General features: G+C 44.1%; 1 protein-coding gene across 4 annotated transcripts in view; it reads right to left on the bottom strand.

Annotated features, from left to right (window-relative positions):
- The window catches only part of ITPK1 (inositol-tetrakisphosphate 1-kinase), a 235,255-nt gene that overhangs the window by 153,348 nt on the left and 59,224 nt on the right, over positions 1-22,683 (bottom strand). Inside the window, exon 1 of one of the 4 annotated variants that reach the window (XM_033952832.1) lies at positions 4,533-4,584. The exons of the other annotated variants lie outside the window; for them this stretch is intronic. The gene's annotated coding sequence lies outside the window, so the exon portion shown is untranslated. Of the gene's footprint in view, positions 1-4,532; positions 4,585-22,683 lie in introns of those variants that run through there. 4 annotated transcript variants of the gene reach the window in all.

The following is a 22,683-nucleotide window of genomic DNA, read 5'->3' as shown; positions in this document are numbered from 1 at the left end:
TTTCTGTTCAAACACGCATTTGATTTGTAACATTCGGATACGGTTCAGACAAAACCGCCGAAGACAAAGGCGCGCGCCGACAACTGAGCGCAAGACAGAAGCGCACGCCGAAGAAAAAGAGTGTTTTTAGGGGCTCCAACGGGGGGTTTTGTTGGAGAATCCCCCCCCCCACTTTACTTAATACATATCGTGGCGGCGTTGTGGGGGGTTTGGGGGGTTGTAACCGCCCTCATTATACTGGAAACTTAACTGTTTCCCTGTTTTTTAGGGAAAAAGTGAAGTTTTCAGTAAAACCCCCCACAACGCGGCGCGATCTGTATAAAGTAAAGTGGGGGGTTCCCCCCCACACACCACGTCGGAGCCCTTTAAAACAGTCATTTTCTTCGGCGTGCACCTCCACATTGCGCTCAGTTGTCTGCGCGCGCCTTTGTCCCGGCGCGCTTTTGACCTGACACCTTCGGATACAGCCCCTCCTCACAGATGTAACTACCCCTCTCCTCGTGTTCTTACCCACTATGCTCCGCTATCCTATTTAAAATTGTATTTCTCCCCTCTAACCTTTTGCTTGAATAGTTTGTCTGTTAATGTAAAACAAGTATTTGATAGTAATGTAAATATAAAGTTTTGTATTGATTCCAGTCTGTATATCCCAATTTTATAATTTTACGATTGTAAGCCGCTTACAAAATCCAATAAGCGGGAAAACAAATTTTAATAAAACTTGAAGTTTGTTACAGTCAATATTACGTACAGGTTATTTACTTTGTACCTGGGGCATCGTTGGGTTAAATGATTTGCCCAGAGTCACAAGAAACTGCAGTGGGAATCAGAAAGGAGACATGCTGAACTCTACTGTCCAGGCTTTTCTCAGGTCCCCTCCCGGATCTACAGAGAGAGGCAGCAAGTCTCTGAGAAGTATCAGACTTCAAGAGGTCAGCGACACTGTTCCCTCTAAGACAGTGGTCTCAAACCCGCGGCCCGGGGGCCACACGCAGCCCACCTGGTACTATTTTGAGGCCCTCGGTATGTTACCTTTGTTGTTCTGGAACGTTGCCCACCTCACTGCTGTAACCTCACGCAAGCGCCTTCCTGCATCTTTCTGCATGTTGCACTTCTTTCAGCTGTGTATAGCTGAAATTATCAGAAGCAATTAAGGAAAGATTTATAAATGCGTTTTACCTCATGCAAAGTTGTCATTTCCTTAATAAGACATTAACTATTTTTTCTGTGGCCCTCCCAAGTACCTACAAATCCAAAATGTGGCCCTGCACAGGGTTTGAGTTTGAGATCGCTGCTCTAAGATGAGCTAAAGTCCTCCACCTGCCAGTAGAGGGTACTTGTTTCACTAATACATTTTCAATAGTGAGAGCCAGGCAAGCTCTGCAGGATTCCAGGGAACCTTGCCTGTCCCTCATGATGGAATACACAATATTGAAGCACTGCCCCCCACTGGCAACAATGCAATTGGAGGACTCCCACACATCTTAGGGAACAGTGGCTAGCAACTATGGACATCACATCAATGCATGGGCAGGAAAACCTGCCATCTGAAAACCTGGTTATTCTCAAAAATGTAACTTCTCCTCCCTCTCTGGTTATTCTAATCCTCTAAATTTTCTCTTCATTTTGCCTCTTCCCTCCACTGGAGTTCCTCTCTACCCTAACTCTTGTTAACCGTGTCGAGCTTTACGAATGTAGAGATGATGCGGTATACAAACCTAAGGTTTAGATTAGATTAGATTAGGAGGGCTCCAAATGGCCAGACACACTGATTTATTTTAATTTCTCACAGTATATATTGCCTGAAAATACATATTTTTCTGTCCCTGAAAGGCTCACAAACATGACTTGGACAGTTATTACACCAAGGAAGTGAAAATGAATTGTTAACACTGCACTAACAAAACAAAACATAACAAAAAAAAATTACTTCCTCCATAACCCCATGAACTTGTGTTCCTTTCTTTTCCCTGCGGGGTCCAACCAAGGAGAAGATTTGCACTGTGCCTTTGGAGCAATTACACACCCCGCATTACTTTCCTGTTTCTTCATTCAGGCATGAGGGGATGGCAGTAATACAGTTATAGCGAGGGATATTGCATTTCAGTGACCATGGTTAGAAAGTGAGGCAAAAGCGACGGGACATTGCAAAAGTCAGTTCGGCCTGGTGTCAGAGCTACCTCTAGCCAAGTGAACGAATGCCCGGTCTTAAAAACAAGATATGCTGTGTGTCAACACAGAAACCTAAACTGTTGCTACTTGCTTTCCACATTACAGTGGTGCCTCACACAACGAACTTAATTGGTTCCAGGAGCAAGTTTGTTATGCGAAAAGTTCGTTATGTGAAACGCGTTTTCCCATAACAATACATGTTAAAAAAAATAATTCGTTCTGTAGCATAAAATATGCTAAGATGACATAAAAAAAGATAAATTTTTTGTTATTATTTTTATTTAGATACATCTAAAAACATAATTGTTTTTTAAAACAACACACATTTTTTTTACATTTAAAGACAGACTAAGTAGAGTCTAATTTTACAGTGAGAGTGGGCAAAAACTGGGACTTAACTGTTCATTTTTTTTTTTTTCTAGCATCGGGGAAGCGGCGAGAGTAGCTCCGCCCCCCCCAACGCATCAGCAGTAGGCGCCGGGCCCCTGCGAGCCGACGGTCCGCCACTGCACAGGGAGCCAGGTGGAGAGAGGGCAGTTAAGCGCATTGCCTGCGCGGAAGGATGCAGCTCGGGCGACTTCGTTGTGTGAAACGAAGTTCGTTGTAGGAAGCAAGACATGAAGTTCGTTGTGCGCAGCGTTCGCTGTGCGAGGCGTTCGTTATGCGAGGCACCACTGTATAAGTTAAAACACAGTCATACCTCTCCATGCTGAACCACATCTTAAAAACCGCTAGTTTCAACCTCCATACAGCAACGAATAACCAAGAAACAAGGCAAGGAACACTCATAGACATTTACACCACCACTGGTTTCTTCCTCAGTCTACATATGGCAGGAATTCACATGTAAAGCTTGCACATAAGTCCAGTAGCCATACTGGTCCTGGAAATTAAAACATGGAGTGTGGAGGACAATTCTATAATCGGGGGCCACTATTTAGCCAACTTTATGCAGGTTTTGACAATAGAGAATCTCACTAAATTAGCCTATGCTTTCATTACTAGTCATTTACATTTAGACTACTGTAATACTTTGGGATCAAGTAAAGCTAATTTGCACCATTTATAGCTGATTCAAAATACAGCAGCCAGGCATTTGACAGGTGCTCCTAGAAATGAGAATATTATACCAGTCTTGTTTAAACGGCATTGGTCGATTGATACCAAACGTACTGACTTCAAAATGCTTTGTTTGATTTTTAAAGCATGGCATCTTTCGACTACTGAATATCCGTGCAAGAAATTATCCAAATACTCATCTGTGAGATCTCTGCGATCGTCACAGATAGGATTACCATATGGCTCCAGAAAAAGGAGGATGGATGGAGACATCTGGGCTTTACTTCTATTGAAAGCAATGGAAGTAAAGCCCGGATGTCTCAATCCGTTCTTCGTCTTCTGGAGCCATATGATAACCCTAGACTCACAGAGATATCAAGTTAGGGTGCCTGGTCCAAGAGCAATCAAACTGGAGTTAACTAGAAAGAGAGCTTTCTCTTATGTTTGGCCAGCTTTGTGGAACTCATTGTTACATACCTTCTACGAAGATGTAAACTAAACTAAACCTTAACTTTATATACCGCATCCTCTCCATAAAGATAGAGCTCGGCACGGTTTACAGGAACTTTAATATAAGGAAGGAAAAACATAATAAGAATTAGTGATTATAAAGAGGGTAGCGAGATTTCTCTTGTGATGCTTTTCGTAAACAGTTGAAGTCGATATTATTTCAACAACATTGTGGATCTGAACATTAGTGACTTGAGGGAATATGAAGAAGTGTTACATAATAACATGATGGCAGATAAAGGCGAAATGACCCATCCAGTCTTCCCATCCACAGTAATTCCATTACACTTCTCCCTCCAAATCGGCGGATACGATTATTCGCAATTTTTTATTAAAAAAAAACAAAAAACTAATAGAAAATGGCTGCCGTGAGATCCCGTTGTAGTCTTGAGAGACTACGGGAACTCACGGCAGCCATTTGCTATGAGTGATCTGCACGGGGCAGGAGCATAGAAAGAGCGCTCCTGCCCCGAAAGCCCGCTAGACCACAAGGTAAGGTCTGGGATGCCGGGAGGGAGGCGGGAAAGTCCAGAATGAGGCGGGGTGGGTTAGAGCTGGCCAAAAAAGTTATTCGCGGTTTTTCACACTTTGCGGTCCGGCTCTGCACCTAACTAACCCTGTGGATACGGAGGGAGAAGTGTATCTCTTCCTCTCTCTAAGAGATCCCACGTGCCTATCCCATGCTTTCTTGAATTCAGACACAGTCTCTGTCTCCACCACCTCTTCTGGGATACTGTTTCATGCATCTACCACCTTTTTTGTTAAAAAAAAAGGAAAAATTATGTTCTTACCTGTTAATTTTCTTTCCCTTAGATGCAGCAGATGAATCCAGAGACCAATGGGATAGCTCACATCTACCAGCAGGCGGAGATAGAGAAACTGATTAACAGGTGGTCCTATTGGCTGGCACTCCTCCTGTTTATCCAGTATAGCTCCTTGCCCAAGCATCTGTAACCATCAATAGGCATAGCATTTTAAAAAACTTCTTTCCCATAACAAATCTCAAAATGCAATAAAACAGAAAACAACCTGCGCTAATAACAAACTGCGAAAGTTGCAAAAGAAAAAACCGAGAGACAATATCCAGAAAGGGTGGGGCTCTGGATTCATCTGCTGCGTCTAAGGCAGTGGTTCCCAACCCTGTCCTGGAGGAACACCAGGCCAATCGGGTTTTCAGGCTAGCCCTAATGAATATGCATGAAGCAAATTTGCATGTCTATCACTTCCATCATATGCAAATCTCTCTCATGCATATTCATTAGGGCTAGCCTGAAAACCCGATTGGCCTGGTGTTCCTCCAGGACAGGGTTGGGAATCACTGGTCTAAGGGAAAGAAAATTAACAGGTAAGAACATAATTTTTCCTTCCCTAGTAACAGCAGCAGATGAATCCAGAGACCAATGGGATGTAGCAAAGCAATCCTCAATCTGGGTGGGAAGCAAACGCCGCCTCCGCAACAACCGAAGCACAAAATGCCCCTACAACATGCGCCCCCACATACAAGCAGAAATGTGGAGAGAAAGCACTCTTGGAAGACCAATTAGCCGCGAGACAAATCTCCTCCAAGGAAAAAACCTCTGGGCCGAGCCCAAGAAGTAGCCATCGCTCCGGCGGAATGGTCATAAAGTTCTTTCACCAACCACTTCCCTGCCAGCAAGCAAGCATAAAGAATGTTCTCCTGGACCCATCGAGCGATGGAGGCTTCGGACGCCGCCATACGTTTGAGGCGTCCCTTGAAGAATACAAAAAGAAGATATAAACAACTAAAAGTCGTTAGAAACCGAGCTCACGGAGAACGCTACGTACGTATCAAAAAATGCAGTGAAAAAAGCACTGCTCCCAATTTCTCCTCCCAGGAAGAAGGAAGGAAAAGTGAGCATGACATAAAAGAAAGGATGACACCCCCCTAGAAAGAAATAGTGGTACCATCCGAACTGATACCCCATATTTCGGAAATCAGAAATAGGAATCCCCGTTGAACAAGGCCTGCAACATAGAAAACTGCGTTGCTGAAGCCATGGCCACAAGAAACCCCATGTTCAACAGCACAGCCCTTTAGAGTCCCAAAAGACAAGGATGAAATGAAGCCTTCGGTAAACTGAGAAGAAGTACGTGAAGATTGTACTCCAAACCGGGCTTTCTAAGAGGTGCATGAATATACTGCACTCTGTTTAGGAACTGAACTATATGAAGCTGAGAAGTAAGCGAAGAGCAATATACCTAGCCCTTTTAACAAGCCAAGAATGGCACTAGAAGCTGAAGGGAATTGAATGCTAAGCCCTCGGCAATACACTTGTGCCAAAAAGGAACTCTGGAGTGGTTCAAACGTTAAGAAGCACCCAAGAAAGGAAAAACCTCCAAAAGGAAGCAGAAGCCACAGGAGAAGACGTCCGTAGCACCTTGATAAGAGAAGAAACAACCTGCTTCGCATAACCCTTACACGTTAACCAAGATTTTTCAAAAAACTAGGTCGTAATACTAAAGTAGTATAAATATCCATGTTGATCGGACCCTAGGCGAGCAAAGCCGGAGATACCAGGAAACTTCTTAGTCCGGCTGTCGAAAGACTCAATCAAATCCGCATAGTAAGGATGGCGCCACCAATCCAGAGATTCTACAAATACTGTGCCCGGAAAGCGAGCTCGAGATGGCAAATCCAAGCCATCATCAGCCAGCGGAAAACACTGAAAAAGAGAAGGCAGAGGCAAGAAAGGAGCCATGCAGCTACCCCCTCTAACTCCCACTTCCTGGGCCTGCCAAAGAAGCTAGGAAGCTTAGAATTGAGAGACGAGGCCATGAGGTCTAGGTCAAGGAGAGCGCACGTCCATAAAAAGAGCTAGAACGCCTGAGCCCCAAATCTCAATATCCAGGATGCAGAAGATTACACTATTACTAACATGCACACTTTCCAGAGCGTACACAGCGCTGTACACTGCAACATATAAGAAATGGGCCATGCTCAGATTCCGCGGAGAGAAAGTCTATCCAAACTCTTATCCTGATCCATAAAAGGATCTGCCAACAGAAGACGAAGATGAGAGTCCACCCATAGAAGCAAACCAACTTCACCTGCCAACTGAGTACAACACCTACTGCCCAAGCTGTAGAGAAATACCCCATCATAATACTGACCAAAAGGACCCTCAGCGGCAATCCGGAAGAATGATCTGTAGCTCCAGAAAGGTAGCCTGACCCTGCTCAAGAGTAGAAGAATGAACAAGTACTGAGTCGCCTCTGAAGACCAGACTCCTGGAGCTGAGGATGGAAGCCACCGAGCTCCCCAACCCGACAGCCCGGGATGGTCGGTGGTCATGAGCTAGTCCAGCAAAGACCGAGGCATGCCTCGAAAAGAGAAATCGCGCTGAGCCACCAAATCATACAGAGCGATGCAGGAGGAGCATACCAAATAATTGGAGCCCTGAGATACCGGGAACCACCGGAACAAAAGCGACTGCTGTAGTGTAAGAAGGGGAAAGCAAACCAAAGTTCCCAGTGGAGTCAGCAATATGGATCACAGAAACTGTACAGAATCCCATACTCTTGGTCATGGTAAGCGAAGAAGAATACCAATCTGAGACTGAGACCTCACGCCCAAGTCTCCGGAAAGAAACACATGTCTCTCCTATATGAATAAAAACATTACCCCGATATACCTATAAATAGTACAGGAGAAAAGAGCGCTGTGCAAATTCGAAGATGCACGTGTAAAGAACTGAGGAAAAGATACCACCCTATTCGTGTCAGTCAAATGGCCCGACTGGAAGTCGTCCGAATCAAGCAGGCAGTCAAGAAGAAATTAAATGAATCGCCTGGTAACGCCAAAACGGTACCACCGCCCACATCACCTAAAACGTTCGTGAAGCCTTGGGTAGGCTTTGGCACGTGCCAAAACCGAAAGCGCTGCTCCAAGGGAGGCAGGCAAACCAAGTGCCGATTCGGAGTCCATAGAGAAAATGTAAATATACTACCATGTTGTCTGCAGAAATGTGTAACCCCGAGAAACTAATTCAGAAGAATGGGATCCAGCCTGCCCAATGCCCCCGTCTCGGGCACCATGCAGTAAATGGAACAACGTCCCTTAGTTCCCGAAGAACTACAAGAACTGTCCTGAGGACCAGTAACACTGAAAAGGGAAACACAAAACATAGAGACTCCAAGAACGAACTGGAAGCCTGAGGAGGGTGCAAAGATGCAAGCATCCTGAAAAATCTTCACAGCCCCCTGACCTGACATTATAGCGTCTTCTCCCTCATGAGAAAGCTTGAAGAGTCATTGAAAGAAGTCAAGATCCCCTCAGAATGAAGTGCAGAAGGTCAGGAAATGGCAGGATGAGACTGTAGGATCTGCAAGAAGATTCTCCTAGGAAAATTCAAGTTTCACAATGTAAAGAGGAATATACTGGAACCATGAAAACAGTACTAACCCCATGCAACATGAGCGAAATACGTATGTCCTTTAAAGTGAATACATACTACACTCATCAAGATGTTGCATCTACCGCCCCGTGGAAAACAACAGCATCCTTACAGGTATCAGACAAAGCTCACATCGCTAATGAGAGCTTCAGGGATGAGGCTAACAGCCATATAGCGCGTGATCTTCCGCGGGTTTGATAGAATAGGTAACTGGCTCCTGGTTAAAAGGAGCTGTACAGCCCTTCCTGTCTGGTCGGGGGGGGCCCGTCTAGCATGTGCCATGAGAAAATGGTGACAGGAGAAACCAGCGTGATAAGCATGGAAATTTGAAGTCCAGGCCCCCTCAGAAATAGAGAAAGAGAGACCTGGCCGCAGGAAGATGCGCAGTGTCATTATGCCCATAGAGACAGTCCGAACTTGGAAACTGTTTGTACTACCTTTAGGCATATATATCCTGTGCCACTACTAGACACATGCAGCTCAGCACAGAGGCCCAAATAAGGACAGTTACCAACAGACAAAGGCTCAATCTGCAGGGACCCCAAGAGAGACAATGAGATACCTGTGTGAAATACAGGGCACTTTCTTACTACTGATCTCACCGTGCCGTGAGTTGCCGTATGTCGCCCCAGTCCGGAGACAAATCGAGACTGGGTGACCTAGCACAAGTCAGAGTCTCTCTGGTAAACCCCTTGAGTGCTAACCCCAGAGTCCGATTAAACAAGCAGCTTCCTTCAAGGGAGTACAGCAGGAACACAGACATAGACATATAAAGCTGCCCAAGCTTGTCCCAAAACTGGTGACACACATACAACTTGTCTGAACCGGAAAGGAGAGAAGCCCCGGCATACCCTGACCAAAGTCAGCTGGAAACAAACTACCGGAACGCTGCAGCTCTCCCGCCATCGCAGGAGACACAAGCGCACGCCGGATTCTCACTGACATGTGGCCGCTGCATCAACGCTCCTAGAAACATAATTGGATTCAAGCCCCGCAAAAATTACCCTGCCGCGGCTTGCATAGAAATAAAATCAGACTCAAGGAATAACCAGAAGAATGGCCCACAGCGCCGGAAAAAACATGTCCCATCTCATGCGCGCTGCTATACATCGGCACCTGCACAATCAGCTGCACATGGCCATGACAAACACCGATGAAAGAGAGCCTCAGAATAAACAGGACTACAGCTGCACTGAAACCCAACAATGAGAACAAGTGCGAGCAAGAAATCGCACCGCTACTGCTGCGCTGTAACCAACAAGGAAACAAAGCGCATGCATGCAAAGGGCGGGAAGTCCCGGCTCCCTCCAAGGATTTCTAGTCATAAAACTTAGCCTCAATAAAATATCCATGCCTTAAATGTACGATGACCGAACCCACAGTACTAAGACTCCCAAACAGAACCTGAAGTTCAAACAACCGTAAAAGCCAGACATACTCACAGCTTGTTGTTAGGGCCGGTTAGGGCCGGTTGAAGCCAGTTTGCAGCAAAAGCATGGCAGAATGTAACAACTGTGGTCTCTTTTTTTTTTTTACAGAGAAGGGAAAGAAGAAAAAAATTGAGACCCAGTCAGACCCTCTAGCAATGGAGGGAGGGTGAGGCAGGGACAAGGGGGGGCCCAAGTGTAACCTCTAAAGCCGGCACCGTTCAGCCGGACACCCCTGTCTCACTGAAGAGAAAAATCTCAACAGGAGAAATAGCACTGCCAGCTCACTGAAGAGAAAATCTCAACAGGAGAAACAGAATGGCAGTCTCACTGAAGAGAAATCTCAACAGGAGAAACAGAATGGCAGTCTCACTGAAGAGAAACCTCAACAGGAGAAAATAAAGTTCCAGTCACAGCCAGAATTCAGGAGCTAGTTGAATAGCGACTTTTTCCTGCTGGGAGATAGAGAATACTGGATAAACAGGAGGAGTGCCAGCCAATAGGACCACCTGTTAATCAGTTTCTCTATCTCCGCCTGCTGGTAGATGTGAGCTATCCCATTGGTCTCTGGATTCATCTGCTGCTGTTGCTAGGGAAAAAATATTTCCTTAGATTACTCCTGAGCCTGTCACCTCTTAACTTCATCCTATGTCCTCTCATTCCAGAGCTTCCTTTCAAATGAAAGAGACTCGATTCATGCGCATTTACATCACATAGGTATTTAAATGTCTCTATCATATCTCCCCTCTCTCGCCTTTTCTCCAAAATATACAGATTGAGATCTTTAAGTCTATCCCTATACACCTTATGACTAAGACCGGGCACCATTTTAGTAGCCTTCCTCTAGACCGACTCCATCCTTTTTATATCTTTTTGAAGGTGCAGCCTCCAGAATTGTACATAATATTCTAAATGAGGTCTCACCGGAGTCTTATACAGAGGCATCAATACCTCCTTTTTCCTACTGGCCCTACCTCTCCCTAAGCACCCCAGAATCCTTCCTTCTAGCTTTCACTGTCACCTTTTCAACCTATTTGACCACCTTAAGATGATCACATACAATCATACCCAGCTGTTGCTGGATATTGTGGTTTTGTAATTTTATTTATACTATAGTACTGTAAACCGGAGTCCTATAGAGATTCCCTGTCCTTCGCTATTGAAAATGTGACGATAGGTGGAGGATTGCCACTCAGTTTAGAGAGCTTAACTTCTCAAAGAAACCTTCTTCTGCCACTCAAACTGCCTTCCCATTAGGTGAAAAGGGTTGTACATTTTCACTGGTACACAAACAAAAACAGTAGCTTCCTAGGTGGGGAAGAATCCATAGTAGGAATTCTTTTAGGCCTTCACACCTGCTACTTACAAAAACAACTCTGAATGGTCAAGCATGTGTCAGAACTCCTGAAAATCAGCTCGTCAGATGCTGCTCCCAAAGCAGGGAGCCAACTTTGGTTTCAGAATGGGTTTTGCAGGGAAGGAGAGGGTGATGCGTATCTTCCCAGATGAACCGAAACCAGTCTATATTGGGCTATGGCACCATAACCTTGAATTCCTACCCCCACCTCCAGTTTTAAATACACCACTAGCCAATTAAGCCCAACCATTTCAATGAAAGACTAGACTGTGCAGTTCTTTCCGAAATGCAATCCATGTTTGTCCATTATGTGTCGCTGTTGTGCAACGAACACCCCCCCCCACTCCAAGTGGTGGTAAATACTGCCTCTGTGGCATTCTACCCTCCCCCCCCCCCAGCCTGAGGTACAGCAGCTGAGCTTAGAAACCAAACCCAAGCTTCCAGCCTGGTACTGACATGGAGCCACTAGGCCAGACCCACTGGTTTCAGGGCACAATTGATCAAACAGGAATCTCTCTAGCCTTCCAGCATGCTGAGAAAATCCTAAGCCATCTCTTTGCAATGTCTGTTTAAGGACCTAAAGTGCATCCATCATGCCCTCAGAAAATGATCTTTGATTTTACTGTTCACATTATGAGCACAACAGAAGACACTATGATGGTGTAGTGCAGGGGTCCCCAAAATCCCTTCCTTGAGGGCCGAATCCAGTCGGGTTTTCAGGATTTCCCCAATGAATATGCATTGAAAGCAGTGCATGCACATAGATCTCATGCATATTCATTGGGGAAATCCTGAAAACCCGACTGGATTCGGCCCTCAAGGAGGGGCTTTGGGGACCCCTGGTGTAGCATATTGAGCTTTTGTTCAATCACAGGTTGAAGTACTAAATGCTCTGTGTTTGACTTTTCAATCTACACTAAGGTCTTCTCACCAAATGTATTATTATATAGTTTTAGGAAATTTATTTAGTTTTTGAGTTGTCTCTGCGCAACGCACTTTGTTAAACCTTCAATTCTTTAAGAACTGTCTTTCTAATCTCATCTATACTCAGTAGCATCATCTGGATAGTACCACTGAGTCAGTACTGTCCTGATGGCATCTATGTTACAGCATTGCCCCTAACACTGTAAGCAACTATGGTGCAAGTAAACATAGAGAATAATGGCATTTATGCCAAAATTCCACCTAAAAAGCATTCCACCAAAAGCTTATATCCTGCACAGTCACAAAGGTCTAGGTGAGTAGTTCCCCACCCTGTCCTGGAGGACCACCAGCCAGTCGGGTTGTCAGGATAGCCCTAATGAATATGCATGAGAGAGATTTGCATATAATGGAGGTGACAGGCTTGCAAATCTGCCCCCTGCATATTCATTAGGGCTATCCTGAAAACCCGACTGGCTGCTGGTCCTCCAGGACAGGGTTGGGAACTGGTCTAGGTGGTTCACACACACTCAACGTACAGTTGTACATAATCAAAGCTACAAACAATACAAAACATATAAAGTTCAATAAAAAAAAGGTATCACTTGGATTCTTTTTGTTTTGTTTTATTTCTTTTTATCAATAATAATAAAAGGCTAAGCGCGCATGCGCTTTTCAAAGATCGTGATTCCTGGTGGCGTGAGGTGTGCTTCTGTGTCACACCTCACGGCGCCTGCGCAAGCTGGAGGCGCGTGTTCCAGGGACTCCTCTTTCCCGCTGCCGCTGCTCTTCAAAGCGGCCTGCTGAGGGAGAGAGAGAGTGGGCGGGTCAGAGGGCAGAGTAACTCAGGGCAACGCCCCCTATTTCCCGGTGCCCGGGCTGCTGCTACTGGTGCTCCAGTCTCCCCGGTAACCGTCTCCAGGGGCAGTAAGCAGAGCGAGAGAAAGATCCCGGAGCGCTGCTGCTCAGATACCGGGGAGGGGGCCGAGGGGGGGGGGTCGCAATAACCACCGAAGCCCGGGATCGGCTGAACCGGGCAGCTGCAGGGTGCGGTCGGGGCTCGGTCTGTCTCGCTAGCGGAGCTTCAGACCTTTCCCGATGCAATGTAAGAAACAAAAAAGAAAAAAAAAGCAAATCCAGGTAGGCGAAGGCAGGACGGAGGTTGCGATCGGCAGCGGCTGCTGCTACTCCTCTAGCCGCCTAGCTACTCTCCGCCGGCCCCGGCCGGCAGCCCCCTCCACCCTGTCCTTTCTGCTCCGGTGGCCCGCACAGGAGAAGGAGCGGATGAAGCATGATCACAAGGGAGACCGTGCAAAGGGAAATGCAAGGGGGTTGAAAAAGCGAAAGGTGGGACGGGAAGGGAAAAGGGAGGGGGGGGAAGAAGCCTAAAATGTAACGGGCTTAAAGACTAGTTTCTAAATAATAATGAAAAATCAAAGATAGAACCCCAGAAGAACTTCAGAACAGGTCCCCAAAACTATTCATCAACAAGTCTCCAAGAATAATAATAATAATAATAATAATAACTTTATTCTTGTATACCGCATTACCGTGGAAGTTCTATGCGGTTAACAGAAGAAGAGACTGTACAATTACAGCGAAGATACAATTTTGTTAATGTTACATTAACATTTTAGACAATGCAATTTTACAATCAAGTTACATTTACATTTTAGACGGTACATTGACAGAGAAGTTAGTTTTTTCAAGTAGGTAATATACTCGGAGGTAATGTACTCACACATCGGTCCCCATCAAACCCCAAATCACTCCTTTCCATTTATACAGTGTATAGTGGGCAACCTATACAGAATCTGGAAGTAAGCTATTATGACTGCCCAGATGTTCAGTGCTGCTTCCTATCCAGACAGTAGTGCTGAGTACTCATGAATAATTTTAAAGCTACAACCAGTGTTTAAAACAAGCGCTGACCGCATAGTTTGGATATTGACTGTGAAGTTTTTGTGAGCATGCACGGGGGCTCCTACTCCGTCTCTTCCTCATAATACTACTACTATTTAATTATTTCTATAGCGCTACCAGATGCATGCAGCGCTGTATAGAGTCACAAAGAGGAAGAAAACAGTCCCTTCTCCAAAGAGCTTACAATCTAAATAGGCAAGACAGACAAACAGGATGTCATGCGTACAGTTAAGAGGAACGGTTAATCAGCTGGCTGGGTTGGAGGGCAGAGGGGAGTACAGGACAATCAAGCCATTGTGACATCACTGAAGAGGTTGGCTCTTATTGATGGAATGAGGCATTATGACATCACAATCTCAGCTCTGCTTCCCAAAGACTGAAACTCTTCACACTACTACTACTACTATGAATTATTTCTATAGCGCTGCCAGATGTACACAGCGCTGTACAGAGCCATAAAGAAGACAGTCCCTGCTCAAAATTTAAACAGACAAGACAGGATGTCATGAATTCAGTTAAGGGGAACGGTTAATCAGCTGGCTGGGTTGGAGGGCAGAAGAGTAGGAGCAAAGTACCCAAGATGATGGGACGATGTACATGTCTGGATTTACCCTTCTGTCTATGGAAAATTCATTATAGGTGAGCAACTCTGCTTTCTCGATCAACAAGTGGCATGAACTCAGTCACTTTGGTGGGAAATTCCAGAGTTGTGAGTTGCAATTCAATATCTTCAAATGTACTTCTTTTGCAACCCATGGAAAAAAAAAAAAAGGGTAAGGGCAGTTGACCTTTAACAGCCCTACCAAAATCTGCCTTTTCTAGGACATGCTGTACAAGCAATTGTGGACAGTGAAAAGTGTGAATGGAAGAGCACGTCACTGCTCTGAAAAAAAAAAAAAAGTCCTCTATGGGAAATGTAATGCTGCTAGATGTTTAACTTGGTGAGCTTTTGCTTGCTTTGATATATGCATCAGGCCTGCCAGATTAAAGCTGTGGGAAAAGCAGTCTGCTTAACACTGTAACTTCTTTCTTATTAAGGTCAAATGATGGAAAGAGCCAATTTGATTCTTGATAGTCTCCTAGAGCAAAACTGTGGGAGCTACTTTTCACTAGAAAATAAGATCAATGGCACACACTGATGGAGTAAAATTTCCTTCCAATATCTTGGTCAGAGATTAAAACTTTCCTTTCCTTAGCTTAAGGGCAAAATCAAATCTATCAGAAAACTTAGCCTTGCTTTCTCGTACAAACTAACTGAGCTTTGGAATAACTTGCCACTCTCGTTAAACTAAACTAAAGCTTAACTTTGTATACCCGAGTCATCATTCTGAGAAGGCTCGACTCAGTTTACAGCAATTAAATATACAGGGAATGATTTACAAATGATAAATAGAAGATAATAGCAAAATTTCAAAATAATTAATTTTCAAAATGTCTGGCAAATAGAGTAGATTTTAAAGATTTACAGAAAAATTGAAATGAACTGGAACTCCTTAAAAAAAAAGGGGAGATCATTCTAGAGTTGGGAGAATTTAAAGACCAAAGATTGACTGAAGATCTTGACTCTAATCCCTTTTTTAGAAGGAAGACAGAGTTTAGATTGTTGGATACCTCTAGCAAAGGAGAATCGGTAAACATAGATTACAATTAGAGTACAAATAAGATTACGTTACATTTCAGGGATCTGAATACTTGGTTGGTGTTTTGGGGAGGAAGAGATTATTTAAGCGGAGGTTTTGGGGGAGAATTTATCTAGGAGGAGGGGGAAGGGTTGGGTTAAGATATCTGGATAAATTTTTTGAAAAGTAGGGTTTTGATTTCTTTTCGAAAAGTTTTGAAGTCGCCCGTTGCCGTCAACAGGTTGGAGATGGAGCGGTTAAGTTTTGCTGCTTGCGTCACCAGAAGGTTATCAAACATCTTTTTGCGCTGAGTGCCCTTGAGTGGAGGAAAGGCAAAAGGGTTCGGAGTTCTTCTTTGTCTTGAGGTGAGGATCTAGTTTAGGCGGTTGTTTAGATAGGAGGGGGGCGGAGCCGTTTAATACTTTGAATAACAGACAGTAGAATTTGAATTGAATTCGTGCTTGCATAGGTAGCCAGTGAGAATCTAGGAAGGCAGTTGTAACATAATCATATTTTCTCAGAGAGTAGATCAGTCTGAGGGCAGTGTTTTGTATAGTCTGAAGTTGTTTTATCATGTTGGCAGGACAAGGTAGATAGAGGGAATTGCAATAGGCCAGTAGACCTAAGACTAGGGATTGGACAATTAGTCTGAATTGTGCTGGGTCGAAGAATTTTCTTATTTTACGTAGATTTCTCATAATTAAAAAAGCTTTCTGGGATGTTTTATTGATTCCAAAATAAAGAAATAAGAGGATTAAAGATACCATGTAGAATTTTAAAATACAAGCGCATTTAAATTGAATTCTAAAATAAACCAGGAGCCAATGAAGACTCTGAAGCAGAGGGGTCACATGGTCAAATTTACGTTTTACAAAGATCAGCTTAGGCCCCTTCTTATCTTTCAGGAAGGCTCTGAAGACAGTCTTGATCGCCAAACATTTTGGAAATTAATTAGTCTACTTTTTCCCAAATTAGATTTCTTTTGTTCTGTTCTTTTCTATTACTCTATTCTTAATGTTAACCGAGTCGAGCTCCAAATTGATTGATGACCCGGTGTATAAAACTACCCGGTGTATAAAACTACTACTATTTCTCGCTCCATAAGACACACTTTTTACACCGCCAAATCAGTGTAAAAGTGGGTGTGTCTTATGGAGCAAATACATCCCCCCTCCACACCCCCGGTACCTTTTTTAACTGGCGGTGGTCCAGCACGGTCTCCTGCAGGACAGCTGCCTTTCTCGTTGCAGAGCGGCACACAACACTGGAGCAGGACCTTTGCGTTGGACCACCACCAGTTAAAAAAAAATACTGGGGGGGGGGCTGTGGGCTTCCCAGCACCAGACACACCTATGTGTTCAGGAGGAAAAACCAAGAAAAAATCTGAACAAATTTTTTTTTCTTGGTTTTACCTTCTCTACACATAGGTGAGTCTTGTAGACCGAAAAATACAGTAAGTTGTAGTTTAGTTTAATTTTATTCCCCTGGCTATAGGCTCTGGCTGAATATGTCTAATCCTGCTCCCCTAGAAAATATATAAATAATTAATGCTCAGTGATAAAGCCCATTTCCAAATCTCAATTGCCGCCATGAACAACAGTAACAAGCCTTGTCTACCGATACTAAATGTTGCAAATAGGGCATCTCTCTAAACCAGTGTTCTTCAATGCAAGGCCCAGGTGCCAATGGCGGTCCCTAGAGACCTCTGGGGCAGCCCTCATTATTCTAATTTTTTTTTCTTCACTACTCTATGGCTCTCTTCTCAAGCTTATGACAGAAAACAGGAAATGGATGGGAGGAAAAGCCACGTGATAGAAGGACAAGGCATTTCTCAATAGAAGAGAATAGATTTGGAAATGTTTATCTCCTTGTGGATTCCTCCCAATGAAAAGGAAGGTGGCCTGGTAGGGATGGACATCACTGACTTACACTGGTCAGAAGTGTCACGTCCCTGCATGGGAAGACATGTGGTGGCTCTCTTTCAACTCATTTGGATCCAAAGTGGCCCTGGCTCAAAAATTAGTGAAGACTGCTGCTCTAAATCATTATTCTTCTCCTGCCAATATTCACAAATATCCTGAGGCTAATGACCATTTATTTTATTGTTCATTACTAAAAACTTTATATCCTTTTTTTCTGCAGTCTGTTATGTGAAAACAGTTAAATTCTACATTCCAAAACACAGATTACAGGGATAGATTTTCTAAGGCGCTTACCAGGGTTAACAGGCGCTGTTAACTGGATAAGTGCCAATAAAAAGGATATTTGGCAGCTGAATATTTCCTCTGACCATCTTGTTGGTATATGAACAGTGCTAGGGCCATCTATGCCTGGAGCTTGGGTGGAACCAGAGGTTACCCATTTAGGGGGGATATTCTCTATAAGGCACCTAAATAAATAGGCACCTGAAGTTAGGCACTTAATTAGTAAATTGGCTTAAATTATATAAAAAACTAAACATTAATTGGGTGATAGGCACCTATCTTCTAAGGCATGATTCTACAAAAGACAGGTGTCTATCACATGATGCCTAGCGGTGCTTAACTCCAAAGTGGGCATATGTAGGGGCAGATGCTGCATGGGCTAGGAGGAGGGTTGGGAAGGACAGAGGCTGCATGGGCTGGAAGTTAGGGGGGGAAGGAAAGAGAGATGCTTCCGGTGGGTGAGGGAAGAGAAAAAAATCATTCTTGGACATAGCTATGTGGAGTGAGAGGGAAAATGAGTCCTCTTCAAGTCTGCTTGTTTTTGCTACAAAGCTGTCTTGGGGATTCTTCCAGCTTACCTGGTCTCCCAGTTCTCCCCCAACGAGTCCAACAAGAGCACTCGCAGAACAAACCTATTTAATTACCCCTCCTTGAAATCTTACCAATACAAAAAGTTTCTAGATAGAATGTTATCATTCCAGGCAGCCAGGCTGAACACATGGCTTGGAAAGCCCATACTTGAGGCCACTACATACGCTGACTTTAGAAAATCCCTGAAAACTCGACTGTTTAACAAATTCTAAATTCCCATATCCAACTCTTCCTCGCCATGACCCTTCCACCTCGCCCCCTAATTCCAAGGCCCGAAACTAATTATACTTTCCACCTTGAATCTCATGTACTGACATAATGTATCTTTATTGTAACCCACCTGCACCCCATGTACTGACAAAACGTATCTTTATTGTAACCCATGTACTGACTAAATGTATCTTTATTGTAACCCATGTACTGACTAAATGTATCTTTATGGTAACCCACCTGTATCCCATTCACTGACAAAATGCACCTTGATAGTAAACCACTTGTATTGTAATCCACTTGCATCCCATGTATTGACAAAATATATCTTTAAATGTAACCCACTTGTATCCCATGTACTGTCAAAATGAATTTTTAAATGTAAACCACTTGCATCCCATGTACTGACTAAATGTATCTTTATTGTAAACCGTTTCTATCCCATGTACTGTCAAATGTATCTTTATTGTAAACCGCTTCGAACTTCATGGTATAGCGGTATATAAGAAATAAATTATTATTATTATATACATGGGGAAGAGGGAGAACTGTTGGACATGATAGCGGTGGAGAGGATAGAGGGAGAAATGTTACACTGGGAGGGAGGAGATATAACTCAAAGAAGGGCGAGATGTCAGATTACAGAGAAGTGTGATGGGAGAAGGGAAGAGAGAGATGTCAGACCACTAGCATGGGAAGGAGAAGAGAGAGAGAGAGATGCCAGACCTCAGAAAGGAGAGGAGAGAAGGAGAGAGATGTTAGACCTCGGGAAGAGGAAAGGAAGGAGAAAGAGATGCCAGACCATGGGAGAGGAGAGAGATTCCAGGCTATGAAAAAGAGAGGAAAAAGATGCCAGACTATATGAGGGGGAAAGGAGGAAGAAATGTCCCTGACCATGGGATAGGGATGAGATGGTGCACAGGAAATGGAGGAGAAGGGGAGACAGAGGGAGGAGATGGTGAACAGCAATAGGTGCGGCAGGGAAGAGAGATAAGAAGAAATGCTTCTTTGTGGATAGATGGGAATAGGGGATAAGAAAAAGGGAGGAGATGGTACACATGGATAGATGGGAAGGGAAGACATGGAAAAGTAGATAGATTTTGAGAAGAAAGCAGAAAAATGGAAGAAAGTTAAATGTTAAAAGTTAATGCTAAAGATGGATGTATCCAAAAGCATATAACTGACCATGTAAATATAGACAAGCCTTTGAAGGGTGATCAAGAAATATTTTATAAAATTACTCAGAGATATGAAACTCTGAAAGGAAGGCTACAAGACTTTCCAGGTTGTGATCAAAAAACATTTTCATAGAATAACAATGACTGGAAGGTAAACTCTTTACCCAAGGGAGGTCTTGTAGCCTTCCTTTCAGACTTTCATATATCTGAGTAATTTTATAAAATATTTCTTGATCACCCTTCAAAGGCTTGTCTATATTTACATGGTCAGTTATATGCTTTTGGATCTCGATTCTTTCTGACCTAGTGGTTGTCTAATAATATCCCTGAACATAATTCAGTAATTGGTTTTAAAGATGGATGTATGGCAGAAAGTAAAGGAGAGAAAAACAGCAAATGGATAAAGTGGCCCTGGATACACAGTTAAGAGCACAGACAGAAGGACGTGCAGCCAGAGACTGGGAAAAGAAGGTTTGAGAACCAAAATCACCAGACAACAAAGGTAGGAGGAATGATTTGATTTTCAATTTAGTGATCGAATTGTGTGAGTTTTGAGAATTTACATCTGCTGTCTATATTTTGCACTGTTCAGGAAGAAATGCATTTGTTTCTATTTCTCTGAGGTTGTACTGCATGCAGAGTCTTGAATCTTAGGGTTTTGTTTGTATATTAATACTTTTGTTTGTGGTCCCATATTTGCATAGGGGTTTTATCTGTGTTCTGATAGGAATGAATGTTGAGAAGCATACAGTTTGACCGTATTGTTAATAAGATTATATTGTGTGTACTGTATATATGAAAAATGAATGGAAAATCTCTAGACTGCTTCATCCATAGTTTTGAGCAGTGTACATACAATTAATCCCATTCTAAAATAAACAAATAAAAACATTGGATCACTTAGCCAGAACAATCACCTAATCTCATATCAAAATAGTTAGGAATCCCTTTTTAAACAGAAAAACTTTATGGGTTATTTTTTTTTTTTAAACCCACCATACACACAAACACACATCTTTTTCCACATACTATAAAACCCATTCATTCTGAAAGAGCTTCTGGAAACCAGACAGTTTATCCAGAAAATTGTCTATCGTCGTGGTGGTAGACTGCCAGCCGGGAAAGCTGGTAGACAAGTGTGGAAGACTGAAAGCAACTCGTTCGTATCTCTTCATCCGTGCTTTTGGACTTAATGAGAACTGCTGAAGCGCTCCACTCACAGACAACTTAAAAAACATGAGCAACCTCTCCAACACTTCACATTCATTTCTGTCTGCATGGTACACAGAAAGGACCACTGTATCTGGCTGGCACACTGGTCTAAGACTACTACTTATCATTTATATAGCACTGAAAGGTGTACGCAGCGCTGTACATTTTGACATTTATAGACGGTCCCTACTCAGAAGAGCTTACAATCTAACTTGAATAGACAGGCATGACATATAGGGTTGGGGATGCAGAACCCAAGTGTGCTAGAAGTTACGGAGGCAGGTCAGCTTCTTCGTGTTGAAAGAGGTAATTCTGTAAAGACTACATTTATCAATACAAGTTATCTGGAATATTTCAGGAAGCAGGTTAGAAGAGTCCTGTAACTCATTTGGCAGGTATAAGAAAATTATCATCTGTTTTTATGTTCCAATTTTTAGGCATTCTTGTAGGAGATATGGAAGAATGCTTTACTGGTACATTATGTCTGCTACTAAGACACATGAGATGCGCTGAGATGGTAGCATGGAATGTTGTTATTATTTTGGATTCCAGAATCTTGCTACTCTTTGGCATTCTGAATCTTTCTACTCTGAGATTCTAGAATCTTGCTACTCTTTGGCGGATTTTGGAATGATGCTTCTATTTGGGTTTCTGATAAGTATTTGTGACCTCGATTGACTACTGTAGAATAGTGCTGCCCGATTCACGATTCGAATCGATTTAAAATCACAAAAAAATCAGCTTCAGCTAACCCTCCCCCCTCGCCCCCTAAAGCAGGAGCGGCAGCGCTGCTCTTGTTGGCTGGCCGCTGCCCAACCTGCTTTAGAGGTCGAGGGGGGAGGGTCAGTCACGAAGTGCTGCTGTCCTGTATCCACCTCCCTGGCATCCGGTTCCCCCCTGGCGTCCGCTTCGCCCCCCCCTTGGTGTCTGGCTTCCCCGCATCCATTTACCTTTCAAGAACATCCTGCACAGAAGATCGCGGTGTTAGCGATGTTTGCAAACAGCTTCGGAACTGTTTCCTCTGCTGCGGTCCCGCCCCTCCTCTGACATCAGAGGAGGGGATGGGACCGCGACCGAGGAAACAGCTCCGAAGCTGTTTGCAAACATCGCTAACGCCGTGATCTTCTGTGCAGGATGCTCTTCAGAGGTAAACGGGTGCGGAAAGGCCGGGGGGAAGCCAGACACCAGTGGGAGGCCAGGGGAGGGGGGGTGAGTAGTCCTTCGGTATGGGGGGTGGGACAGGCCTTCAGGGGGGACAGGTAGGCAGGCCTTCAAGGGGGGAAACAGGCAGGCCTTTAGGGGTGGGATGCAGGCCTTCAAGGGGGGGGACAAGCCTTCAAGGGGGGGACAAGCCTTCAAGGGGGGGGACAAGCCTTCAAGGGGGGGACAGGCAGGCCTTCAGGAGTGGAGTGAAGCCTTCGGGGGGGACAGACCTTCAAGGGAGGGGGCCCTGGTGTAGAAGTACACGGAGGAAGGGAGGGAAGGGGGGTTCAAAGAGAAGTGCATATGCTGGACTTTGGGGGGAAGAAATAATGGGTCTAAAAATAGGAGATGATGGACAATGGGATTTAGGGAGGGAGGAACAGAAAGGGAGAGAAGTTGGACACAAGGGATGGTGTGGAGGGGGGATAGAGATACTGCATAGGAGGGTAGTTGAGAAAAGAAAGGGAGAGATGGTGGATCCTGGGTGGTGGGGAAGGAGGGAGAGATGCTGGATGAAAAGGTAGTTAAGAAAAGGTGGATCTGTGGAGGGAGATGAAAAAAAGGAAAGATGCCAGAGGACAGAGATGGCAGGTGGATGGTTAGCACGGAGAAAGAAGAAAGAAGGAGGCCCTGGCAAGCAAGTTATCAGAAGACAACCAGAGCCTGGGACCAACAAGATTTG

This window comes from Geotrypetes seraphini, chromosome 7, assembly GCF_902459505.1.
Source record: "Geotrypetes seraphini chromosome 7, aGeoSer1.1, whole genome shotgun sequence".
NCBI classification, from domain to species: domain Eukaryota; kingdom Metazoa; phylum Chordata; class Amphibia; order Gymnophiona; family Dermophiidae; genus Geotrypetes; species Geotrypetes seraphini.
This window is presented reverse-complemented; position numbering and strand designations above follow the sequence as displayed.